This window comes from Lathamus discolor, chromosome 18, assembly GCF_037157495.1.
Source record: "Lathamus discolor isolate bLatDis1 chromosome 18, bLatDis1.hap1, whole genome shotgun sequence".
Taxonomy (NCBI): domain Eukaryota; kingdom Metazoa; phylum Chordata; class Aves; order Psittaciformes; family Psittacidae; genus Lathamus; species Lathamus discolor.
This window is the reverse complement of record NC_088901.1, coordinates 5,677,055-5,690,266: the sequence shown is the minus strand read 5'-3', so window position 1 is coordinate 5,690,266 and position 13,212 is coordinate 5,677,055. Positions and strand designations below refer to the sequence as shown.

At 44.2% G+C, this 13,212-nt stretch overlaps 1 long non-coding RNA gene across 1 annotated transcript; it reads right to left on the bottom strand.

Moving 5' to 3' along the window:
• Window positions 1-2,323: 2,323 nt before the first annotated feature.
• On the bottom strand, window positions 2,324-12,894 carry LOC136023363 (uncharacterized). The gene is made up of 3 exons (XR_010616551.1): window positions 12,110-12,894; window positions 7,027-7,147; window positions 2,324-6,468 (listed from the first exon to the last, which is right to left on the bottom strand). It is a non-coding gene; the product is annotated as an uncharacterized LOC136023363 (long non-coding RNA).
• Between the last annotated feature and the right edge of the window lie 318 nt (window positions 12,895-13,212).

The window sequence follows — 13,212 nt, the reverse complement described above, 5'->3', positions numbered from 1 at the left end:
TCAACTAAATGGTCTACTTTGAAATGTCTCAATCAAACTGCATTTCACCCTGCAGCCTTTGCTGGCCATTCTTTCCCCGGTTGAACTGCATGTTTCCCATGGCTGTGAAGCTTGGCACAGTGCATCCCGAAGCAGGACTCAAGCTCCTATTCTGCAGTAAACACACCTCTCATTTTCTTGTTCCCTTCAAAAAGCTCATGTGAAACCAGACTTGGATACTCCTTTTTCCTTACTTTTTCCAGAGGTAATCCTGGTTTGGGTTTGGCTCAGTCTGATCGGGATTTGCTTCCTCAGGGGGCAGGAAGGGGAGATCGGTTTCCAGGTGCTTTCTCAATCTGTGCACAGAGCTCACATTTTAATGCCATCTTCCATTACGCCGTGATGGCTCCGACTTTCAAAGGGGCTGTGGTTTCAGGCTATGGGAATAGGGCCATCAATTTAAACAGTTCCTCTGCTCTGGAATGTGGAGTTACTGCATGGACTTTCCATATGGAAAACCTATCCCACTACTGCAAAAAGAAAAAAAAGGTCAGTCCAAGTTTTTCATCCCTGCTATGAATCTCTCAGTATCTTTCCTACCTTCAGCCAGGCTCTTTCCCTGCTGGCAAAGGGGAAATCTGGGATAGTTCTTCCCACTGGGTGCATTTTCTTGGTTCTTTCTCTACCACAAGGATTTCCTTTGATACAGGTGTGCCTGAAGGAGCCACATTGGCAGATGTCTGGGTATTTAAAATGCTTCGTGAGCACTGTAACCCCTCACCTCAGGAACCAGCAGTGTAGAGCCAGGAGCTGTCGGGTTTGTTCTCTTTTGAGGAGAGTTAGTTCCCAGCGGATTCCCTGAAGTACTTCACCTTGTGTCTTTCATTCTTTTTCCTAGCAAACAATTCATCCATTTGTCATCTTTATATGGTTGCTGATGACACTGGAAATGATTCAGATGTAAAATGAGCCCCTCTGCTTCTCGTCTAAATGATATCATCTTGACTCTGCCAGCCACCCTGTCAGGTCTTCTTCTTCATATAGGTGTCTGCGGGCTTGGTCAACTCATCTCACCTCTTGCTCTCACTCCAGACACGCAAGTACATTTATCCTGTTTCAAAGCTATCTCACCCTGTTACATTTTGTGCTCTAAAGGTACTTGTTAGGTTATTTGAGGTAAGCAGCAGCTCTCCACACCTCGCTGCCCAACCTAATGAGTCCGGCAAGTTTTAAAGCACATCTGCTTAAAGCGCTTCGAGTGCTTAACTCATTCACACCCATCTCTGCTGCCAGACGTTATTTCAATGCTCTGCTAATTCAGTTCTTCCCATCTCCCCATGGCTCAAGCACCAGTTCTTTGACGGATGGGGAGGTGGAGGGCAAAGAGCAGTGGCAGTTTCATGAATGTTTTCTTCTGTGGTGGAGCTGGCAGAAGGAACCTTCTCCTTCCTCCCTTGGCTGTGCAGATGTATGACACTGACCTGAGCTACAAATAATATGGTGTTTATGGTGTTGCTGGACTCCCCAGTCTGGTCCATTGTGTTGCACCATCACTGCAGGAGAAACAGCAGGGGCTGTGTGAGGAAAAGGAACAGTGCCCAAGGCCCAAGGAGAAGGCTGTGCCTCGCCTTCACTGCTCAAGTCCTGTTCCCCCCGGACTGGCTTGCTGGCAAGATCTCCACACCCTCCCGCCTGCTCTGCCTAATATTAGCAACCTCTTCCTCCTTGCTTGATGCAGCTGCCCCAGCTCTCTTAATGGCTTGGTCATGCTCCCCTCATCTCCAACCAGAACGCTCTTTAAACCTAAAACAAAAATGATTAGGCAGGCTTAGGAAACAGCCAAAGCTTCAAAGGATTAACTGCTAACGCTTCCTGCTACCCTTAGAGAGATCAAACACAGGACGCTGTTAGCCCTACAGCAGCAGCAAATGGTACTTAAATCTGTGCAGCAATCAGGGGATTTCCGTGGCGGAGCAGGATTGCAGGAGGAGCAGGGGCTGAGCTGTGAGATTACAATGACTAACCTGGATCTCTTGGCCAAGCCACTGCTCAGGGGCAGTGGAACAACTGTGCAGAAGAACCTGGAAGGCACAAAGAACATGGGGAGGGTGGAAAAGTTCAGGTTGGGGTGTTGTAAAGGACAGGAGAAATGGCTCAAATTGTGGGGTGATGGCAGCAATGACTCAGAACTTGGGGATCACAGTGTGGTGCCAAGAGGATGGGGCTCAGGCATGGCTGCAGACAGGCACCATTGCCCCATGGCTGCAACACGCATCCCAGCCCCTGCCTACCATCCCTATCCCTGCCATCCATCCCTTCTGTTATAAATTGAGACCACAACGGATCATAATCCAATTAAAATTTTATTAATTATAGCAAGTAGAATATGAGCAAAAACAGCGCTGGACGACAGGGGAGTCTGCGCTCCGCCAACTGCTGTGCTGAGCAGTTCAAACAGCCCCTTTTATACATCTTCACTTCCGTGTTCATGAAGTAGTGGAGGTACTCTGCGCATGCTTCCACTGCTGCTACGGGGTCAACTTCTGTCTCCTGGTGGTCGTTGAGGCTGAAGTAAGAAGTCTTCCTCCTTTGTCCCATAGTTGACCTTTTACTCATATGTCCTTATATTGAGCTGCCTGTCTTATTTCAGCCAGCTCCCAGAACATCCCACAGTTACCTTTAGTCAACATCTGCTATGTTTGAATAAGCGGTACTTGGTTTAGTTTGTGTAAGCGATTGTGGTTATCTTATCTTGCACAAGCTGTGTCTGGTGACTGTTTGAGTAAGTGGTTTCATATCTTTTGTTGCCTAACCTTTACATTGGGCTTAACATAAATCTTAATAAACAATACCTTTATCCATAGTTTCTTATAATCCCCCCTTTTTCTTTTTATCCTATTATTGTTTATTAGACGCTACTTTCACTCTCGGCACTGCATGTAAACTTTTTTCCACAATCCCAACATTTATCATAACACTCACAAGGTAATACCTCACAATTACAATAGGCATAGTTTTTACGTGGCATAACGCATTCACAACAATCTTCATCCTCATTAATAGATACACTCTTATATTTTGCCCCCGACCTCGTAGTTAAAATAAGCAGTTTAGCTATGTCAAACCGTTCTCTAATAAAGTGTAAAATATAGCGTAATATACAAGGCCCAAATGTAAGTCCCAAAATCAACATAATAAGCGGTCCTGCTAAAGCAAACAACAAAGTGGTTAGCCAAGGTGAAACATTAAACCAGTTCTCATACCATGACCTGCCCGCTTCACGATCTTTCTTACGTTGATCTAACCTTTTCCGGAGTTCAGACATGGTGTCCTGGACTACTCCCGTATGGTCAGCAAAAGAACAACATTCTTCATTGAGAGCTACACATAACCCTCCCTCCTTTAAGAACAATAGATCTAATCCTCTTCTATTTTGCAGTACTATTTCTGATAAAGACTTTACTGAAGTGGCTAAATTTTGGATAGATTGTTCTATTTTTGCTAAATCCTCATCTACAGCCATCTGCAAACTTTGTAATTCCTGAGCTTTTACTAGGGAGGCTATGCCTGTGCCTGCTCCAACTCCGCTCGCTATCAGCAGTGTAGCTAAGGTTACCACTGTAATTGGCTCTCGTTTTTGTCTATTCAGGTCTCCTTCAAAATGGCGTAACACTTCCTCAGAGGTGCGATAGATCAGACGAGGAACAATAATCACCTGTACGCAAAACTGAGATTGATTAAACATTTTTAGGGATAGGCAAGGCGTTACTCCGATGTCTGAACAAACCCATTTAGCTCCTGGTGTTGGGATGGCCCATTTGTCATTTTTATTCTTGTGTTTCCCTATAGTGACTGTTTGGTTGCACAAAGGCTGATACTTTTTGGGCACTGTACCTATACATTTTCCTTGACCTGTTACTAATTGAATAGTAATTCCTTGCATATTAAGAACAGCCAACATGGTTTTATGAGGGGGAAGTCATGTATGACCAACCTTATAGCCTTCTATGAGGAAGTGACTAGGTGGAGGGATGATGGTAGAGCGGTAGATGTAGTTTTTCTTGATTTCAGTAAGGCATTTGATACTGTCTCCCACAGCATCCTCATAGATAGCTAAGGAAGTGTGGGCTTGACGATCAAGTAGTGAGGTGGATCGAGAACTGGTTGAAAGGAAGAAGGCAGAGAGTTGTGGTCAATGGCGCAGAATCTAGCTGGAGGTCTGTGACTAGTGGAGTCCCTCAGGGGTCGGTGCTGGGACCGGTGCTGTTTAATATTTTCATCAATGACCTGGATGAGGGAACTGAGTGCACCCTCAGCAAGTTTGCTGATGACACAAAACTGGGAGGAGTGGCTGACACACCAGAGGACTGTGCTGCCATTCAGCGAGACCTGGACAGGCTGGAGAGTTGGGCGGGGAGAAACTTGATGAAATTTAACAAGGGCAAGTGTAGAGTCTTGCATCTGGGGAAGAACAACCCCATGGACCAGTACAGGTTGGGGTGTGACCTGCTGGAAAGTAGTGAAGGGGAAAGGGACCTGGGGGTCCTGGTGGACAGGAGGATGACCATGAGCCAGCAATGTGCTCTTGCAGCCAAGAAGGCAAATGGCATCTTAGGGTGCATTAGAAAGGGAGTGGTTAGTAGGTCAAGAGAGGTTCTCCTCCCCCTCTACTCAGCCTTGGTGAGGCCGCATCTGGAATATTGCGTCCAGTTCTGGGCCCCTCTGCTCAAGAAGGACAGGGAATTGCTGGAAGGAGTCCAGCGCAGAGCCACAAAGATGATTAAGGGAGTGGAACATCTCCCTTGAGGGAGCTGGGTCTCTTTAGCTTGGAGAAGAGGAGACTGAGGGGTGACCTCATCAATGTTTACAAATATGTAAAGGGTAGGTGTCAGGATGATGGAGCTAGGCTTTTTTCAGTGATATCCAGTGATAGGACAAGGGGCAATGGGTGTAAACTGGAGCATAGGAAGTTCCACGTTAACATCAGGAAGAACTTCTTTACTGTAAGAGTGACAGAGCACTGGAACAGGTTGCCCAGGGGGGTTGTGGAGTCTCCTACACTGGAGATATTCAAGGCCCGCCTGGACAAGTTCCTGTGTGATGTACTGTAGGTTACCCTGCTCTTGCAGGGGGGTTGGACTAGATGATCTTTTGAGGTCCCTTCCAACCCTTGGGATTCTGTGATTCTGTATGGTTCCTCTGGTCATTCCATGGGCATTCTCGTGGGTTTGAACCATTAGACCATTGAGTCCTACCTGGTTTTCCAATTGCCTCAAAATATGGTGGCCTAACATTATAACATAACCAACATTCCTCAGTTAAATTTGGTTTGCTTTCATTAAGGGCACGATAAGAGGCTTGCATTAGATTTCATAAGGGGTCTTTGGATTCTGACAACTCTAGATCCCTGGATACAATGTCATTAGTTGTTTCCGAAAGGGAGTCTGGAGAAGTAGATGCGACACTTGCGGGGGCAACCTTTTCTTCAGAGAAAGTGGGTGGATTCAGGACCAGATTTGGTCCTACTGGTAAGGGATCGTTTGGGACTACTTCCTTTTTTATGAGAATTAAACCGCCCCTATCTGTCCCTGGTTCCGTATACCTCACTCCCCACACTCTTCCAATTATCCATCCTTCGTCTCCGGGGTTGGTGACATTTAAGAAGAGGTATTTACAGTTTCCACGTCCTTTCCACCCTTGTGGTGGTCTGCACCCATATGGACCCCACTGAACCTTTAGGTATTTGTCTATACCACTGCCCGGTATCCAACCAGGGGCTATGGTCTCACAACCCCAATAACTGCAGTAATATTGATTAGGGTAGTTACAATATCCCTTTCCAGGATTCGAACTAGGGCACATATAGAATCCCAGGTATTCCCAGCATCGGGATCTCGGGACAAGCTGACATAGAGTAACATTAAAGCTTGGTTCACCCGGTGTTATTTGGGTTGTGATAACTTGTTGATCTTCAGATCGGAGTAGGGTCCACTTAAAAGGTTGGTGGGGTTGGTAATTCATTCCCTTAGCCCATGTTTGTGGTAGGCATATTATAAGTAGAATAAACAGTGTGTTTAGGATGTGCCAAAAAGGGTGGAATCCTTTCCATTTCTTTGTTGCTACTAATTTTGGATTATTTGGATATTTTATGTTTGTTATTGTCCAGTTCATAGGTTCATGAGGGTTTTCATTTGCTTGGGTTATTATCAATAACAAAACTAATGGTATACCAGGAAAAAGGGTGTCTGTCAATTTTGCCAATTTAAGTATATTTTTACCAGTCCTGGGGAAGTTCGGCCATTGCTGCTTTTGCGTCCCATTGTTTTGGTTCTTTTCTCCACAGTTCATTCCTCCTCTGCCTCGCCCGTCGATTCGGTTGCTTCGAGCCACGGGGTGTACCATCCTCTCGGCAGCAAGGGAATTCTTCAGGAGAATAGCTGTTTTGGGCTTTCTGCCTGTTTACATAGGCTTCCCACTTTGCAGCTTTAACTAATGGGGCAAAGCAAGACACGGTTAGTACTTCCCTTCTACACTTTATAACCAAAATTTCAGCTACAAAGGGGACTGGTTCGTTGGAGTGGCAACAATAATATTGAGGGTTTATTTCTTTGGCAAAAATCTCCCACCACTCATGGGATTCCCGAATAATTTCTTGTTTAGACTCTAATTGTTTTAATTTCCACTCAGTGAGAATTTTCCAACACTGTGTGCAAACTCCTATTGGAGGGTATCCATATTCACAGTGTGTCCACCATTTATCCTGACATACCTTACACCTAAAACAAGCAAATGGATAATAATTGCAGTTCAATTATTACACCTAATTCGTATATCTAGAGCACATATATTATTTACATCAGCATATCTTCTATATTCACTATTGTGTGGTTGCATAAGTTTAGCAATTTCCTTCAGCACATTTTGTATGCTTCCATATATAATAGAAAAAAAGAGAAATAATTATAGCAAATATAAACAGCAATACACACTTTATATCAAAAGGTAATGCGGCAAAACAATCAAATAAAGTCTCTATCATTACGTTACCTTTTCAGGGTTATCTTGGTGTCACCTGGAGTACTGATTACTTTCCAGTGGGGTCTCGTCACTGGACCTTTAATGCGACTGGCATGAGTCCATCCACGCTCAGCAGTTCGGACAGCTGTTTCTGTTGTGAGCAAAACAAGATAAGGTCCCTTCCAATTGGGTTTTAGGGTTTCTTCCTTCCACACTTTAATCAATATCCAATCCCCAGGTTTAACATTGTGAATTTTTAAGTCCAACGGGGGTCGTTGCACAATCAGTCCATGTTCCCAAAGCTTGTTACGATGTTCTGCTAATTGTGAAACATATTCATTAATCACACGGTCTCAAATTAAAACATTTGTTTGTGGACTTTCAATTCTATAAGACATTCCATACACCATTTCAAACGCTGATATTCCTACATCTGCTTGGGGTCTGGTTCTGAGAATTAATAGTGCCATGGGTAGGCACTTAATCCATGATAATTTGGTTTCTATCATTAATTTAGTCAAAATAGTTTTAATTTCTCCATTCATTCTTTCAACTTTTCCCGAACTTTGTGGATGCCATGGTGTATGGTATTCCCACTTAATACCCAAGCTTTCTGTTAAATCTCTAACAATTTTTGACACAAAGTGTGTTCCTCTGTCCGAGTCGATTACTTCAGGTACTCCATATCGAGGTATAATGTGTTCAAGTAACACTTTAGTAACTTGGTTAGCAGTTGCCCTGGAGGTAGGAAAAGCCTCAACATAATGTGTTAAATGATCCACCATTACTAATAAATATTTGTAACGCCCTACCCTAGGTAGTTCAGTAAAATCCACTTGTATGTGTGAGAAAGGTCTGTATGCTGGGGAACGTCCTCCAAGAGGTTTTTGTCTCATGTTGCTTCGATTAACCTTTTGACAGGTCTCGCAGGCTGCCGTGACTGTCTTTGCTATGTTATATACGCCTATACAGGCAAACTGTTGATTGAAATGATCAACTAACGCCTGGGTTCCCCAGTGTGTTTTACTGTGTATTTTTGAAAATATTTCGAGTGCTATGCCCTTCGGCAAGACTTCTCTCCCATCTGGCAATATGTACTTCCCATCTTGTTCCTTAGCTCCCATTTGTTCTAGTTTTTCCTTTTCTGCAGACTCAAAACTCAAATTTTTACTAACAGGTACTTGTTGCATAGTCAAAATCATACTATAATTGCCTGCCACTCGTTTTGCTTCTGTATCAGCTGCATTATTTCCCCTAACTTGATAACTTGTACCTCGCTGGTGTCCCTTTATATGTACGACTGCTATTTTATTCGGCATTTTCAATGCCCCCAGAACTCGCCGAATTAATTCCGGGTGTATCAGTTCTTTTCCCTGTGAGTTAACAAATCCTCTTTCCTCCCATATTTTTCCAAAAGTGTGTACTACTCCGAACGCATAGCGTGAGTCTGTATATATAGTTCCATCCTTTCCCTTCAGTGACACTAATGCTTTCCACAATGCATACAGCTCACAGGCTTGAGCCGACCAGCTGGCACTCAGGGGGCCTGATTCTATTGTCTTAAATTCTCTTTTTTCCAACTTAACGATGGCATATCCGGACAATCGTTTACCTTCCACTATTCACGATGACCCATCTATAAATAATACTTCTCCACATTGTAGTTCTTCTTCTAAGTCTGGCCTAATGCGTGTTTGTTGTTCAATTGTTTGAAAACAATTGTGCAATAGTTCATTACCTTCTTCTGGGTACAAAAATTCAGCGGGGTTAACTGCTCCAATAGTTTTCAAAGATAGTTTAGGGGATTCTATAAGTATTCCCTCATACTTTAATAATCGGCTATCTGTAAGCCATTTTTCTGCTTTTTGTTGTAACACTCCCCTGATGTTATGAGGCGCATATAAGACAACTTTTCCATTAAAGGTAATGCGATTCATTTCCTCAAGTAATAAGGCAGCAGCAACAATGATTTGTAAACAACTCGGCCAACCCCTGCTCACAGGGTCCAACAGCTTTGATAGATATGCCACCGGTTTCTTCTGTCCGGCCCATTCCTGAGTTAATACTCCGAATGCCGTTCCTTCATGTATGTTAACAAATAAATGGAATGGCCGCTTTAAATCTGGTAGGCTTAAAACCGGTGCTTGACTTAGCTCTCTTTTGAGACTGACAAACTGCTCTTGATCCTGAGGGGTCCACTTGGGTATTTTGTCTTTAGATAGTTGTTCATATAAGAATTTAACTTTAAAGCTATAGTTTTCTATCCATTGCCTACAATACCCAAATAGCCCTAATGCCTGCCGAATTTGCCTCTTAGTGACAGGCATAGGTAATTCCAGAATTCCTTTAATGCGCTCTGGATCCAATATCTTCTGGCCGTTAAACAAATAATGTCCCAAATATTTTACTTTTTCCTCTACAAATTGTAATTTTTCTTGTGATACCCGTAGGCCCTTTTGTGCAAGAAAGTTTAGAAGTCGAATGCTTTCTTTTCTTACATCCTCCTTATTATTCCTTGCTATGAGCAGATCATCTACATACTGTAACAGCACGTTCCCCATTTGTACCTGGTATTCTTTTAAGAGCTCTTCCAGGGCCTGTCCAAACAGATTAGGGGACTCAGTGAACCCCTGGGGAAGCACGGTCCATCTCAATTGCTGTCTACGGCCTGTCTCTATGTCTTCCCATTCAAAGGCAAAATAATCACGGCATTCTTCTGCCAGTGGACAGGCCCAAAAGGCATCCTTTAAATCAGCCACACTATACCAGGAGTTATGGGGTCCTAGTTTGCTTAGCAGTGTGTATGGATTTGCTACTACAGGGAACCGGGTGATGGTTCTTTTGTTTATTTTCCTTAAATCATGTACGAGCCGATATTTCCCATTTGGTTTCTTTACAGGCAAAATGGGGGTGTTAAAGGGTGACATACAAGGCTCTAAGATTCCTTGTGCTAACAATCGATCAATTTCTGGCTTTAATCCTCTCCGTCCTTCTAGGGATATGGGATATTGCCTTACCCTCACAGGTATGTGGGGTTGGGAAATTTGGACTTTAATCGGTGGAATTTCCAGTCTACTAATTGTGTCCGGAGAGTACCAGACATCGGGGTTAATTTGTTTTTGATCATCCACGGTCAAAGGATAAGCAGACACTGTTAGCTCTTGATTCTTCACTTTAATTTCTAACTGCAATTCAACAATTAAATTTCGTCCTAACAGATTAAATTCTGCTTCAGGGACGAGCAAGAGTTCACCCATTCCAAATTTATTTTCAGTTTCGAATACTACATTTTTGATTTTGCTTACTTTAAAGGGTTCTCCTTTTGTCCCAATTACTTGTACTTTCTCAGGGGAAACTTTACATCCCTCAGGTATTTGCTTAATAGTTGATTTCTCAGCCCCAGTGTCTACTAAAAAGGTGAACTCTTGTTTATGGGGACCTATTTTTAATTTTATCAAGGGCTCATGATGACTCCGGTCCCCTAAGATATAGAGCCCCTGACTCTCCTATTCCGTTTTCAATATTTCCTCATCCCTGATCCTTTCTCTGCAATTCTTCTTTATATGTCCCTTCTTTCCACAGTAAAAACAACATCTCTGTTCCTTCTCTACTACTACATTCCCTTGTTTCGCTCCAGCAGATCTGTGTTCACTAGTTCGCCCTCTGCGATCCTCTCTGACTGCTGCTACCATCATTTTTACTTGTCGCTTGCTGCTCTCTTCTTCCCGCCTTACGTAGACTTTCTGAGCTTCTCTCAGTAATTCATCCAACCCTCTATTCTGCCAGTCTTCTAACTTTTCAATCTTCTTTCTGGTATCTTCCCATGATTTTGCCACAAACTGAGTTTTGAGGAGCGCTTGCCCTAAAGGGTCGTCTGGATTTACCCCAGAGTACAGCTGAAGGGCTTTCCTCAGTCGTTCCAGCCACTTTTCCATCTTTCTTTTGCATTTCATTAAATGCTTTATTGATATTCTGGCCACGGGGTACTGCTTCTCTAATTCCCTGAATTACTATAGTTCTCAGGTCCTGCATATGAGTTCTATGTACTGGATCTTGATTATCCCAATTAGGTCTTTGGAGTGGCCATTTAATATCTGCTTGGGGTCCCTGGATATGCTGAGCATCCCACAGTCTCATTCTTGCTTGTCTAATCATATCTCTTTCCTCAGTAGTAAATAATTGACCAAGGATAGATTGCATCTCATCCCAAGTATAAAGATTTGGTCCCAAAAATTGATCTAATCTTTCTGCCACTCCAAGTGGGTCCTCAATTAAGTTTCCCATCTCGGTTCTTTTAAAATCTCGTAGGTCAGCTGAATTTAAGGGTACAGAAATATATCCGATCACAGGTTGAGGCCCCCCCATGGGTATTTCCCTTAGGGGGTACATCTGAGCTGCCCCTTTTTGACTTCTAGTTACGCATCTAGGAGGAGGGGGAAACTCTTGTTCCGACTCTGGTGGGGGAGTGGATGCTCTGGGGACCTCTGGAGGGGCTGTGGGAGCAGGAGGAGGAATGTAAGGAGGGGGGGTTAGGAGGGTTTCGTCTAACTCTTCCTTATTTTTCTTTTGTTTAGTTTTTATCTCATTCAGCGGGTAAAGTCTAGCTCCCGGTCTTTCTAGCCACACTTCCGCATATTGACTCTCCTCCGGGTTAAGGGGTTTTTTATTATTAACCCAGAGGTTTAATTGCTGTCTTACCCAATCTTCTTCTGACCCCTAGACTGGCCAAAAGACATTTTTAGAAATCTTCTTCCCTCCCCATATCTTAGTACAATATTCTATCAATCATTTTTTGCTTATCTTTCCCTAGGGTTCCAGGGAAATATCTCCAATTGTCTAAGATATATGCCAGAGGGGTATTCTTAGGTACAATGAGTACCCTTCCCATGGGAGTCGAAGGCTTGCTGCCCTTCGCCCCCATCTTCTGGAATATCCACATACACTCACTCGCTCCCCTTGTTCCTGGCCCAGTCCCTTGCGGGAGATGGGAAACACAGTACTTAAGAGTCCACCCTCGCTTGGTTCAGTATATCGAACCTCTCACTCGTTATATTCCAGGAAACCCAATCCCCCCCGAACGGCAAACCCATGAACAAATTCGCGATATACTTACGCGTCCTGCGTCTTTGTCCGGACTCCCGTGCACAGAATTTTATGGGATTTTACCGGTTTCTCCTTTGCTCATTATTCTAGAATTTAGGTTCGTCGGTAAGGTTGGGGGAAGCTGTTGGTCGCGGGGCCGCGAAATGTCGTGGGGGGCCTCCCCGGAGGACCAAAGCCCACCGCTCCTTATCCGAGTCACGGCACCAGAAATTGTTATAAATTGAGACCACAACGGCTCATAATCCAATTAAAATTTTATTAATTATAGCAAGTAGAATATGAGCAAAAACAGCGCTGGACGACAGGGGAGCCTGCACTCCGCCAACTGCCGTGCTGAGCAGTTCAAACAGCCCCTTTTATACATCTTCACTTCCGTGTTCATGAAGTAGTGGAGGTACTCTGCGCATGCTTCAGCTGCTGCTACGGGGTCAACTTCTGTCTCCTGGTGGTCGTTGAGGCTGAAGTAAGAAGTCTTCCTCCTTTGTCCCATAGTTGACCTTTTACTCATATGTCCTTATATGGAGCTGCCTGTCTTATTTCGGCCAGCTCCCAGAACATCCCACAGTTACCTTTAGTCAACATCTGCTATGTTTGAATAAGCGGTACTTGGTTTAGTTTGTGTAAGCGATTGTGGTTATCTTATCTTGCACAAGCTGTGTCTGGTGACTGTTTGAGTAAGTGGTTTCATATCTTTTGTTGCCTAACCTTTACATTGGGCTTAACATAAATCTTAATAAACAATACCTTTATCCATAGTTTCTTACACCTTCTGGGGCTAAACCCCAGTGAAATCACTGCGAGTGAAACCACCAGTACCGGGAAGGGTATCCCGCTGTGAGCTGAAACAAGAGCAGGACACGGCTTTTGGGGGGCAATGCTGACTTAAGGACCGAAGATGGATGTTAATCCACGGGGGGAGGACACAGCCCTCTCCCATCGATAATTAAAAGCAAAACCCACCGAAAGCGATGGGGCTGCCGAGGCCGGCGATGCGGCTCCCGCAGGGGGAAATTTAAGGCCGAAACGCGTTTTTTCCGGACTGCTCGAAAACCCCCACGGCGCCGGGGGCGGGGAAAGGGGCCCCGCGGGGCGGACGCAGGCCCCGGCCCCCTC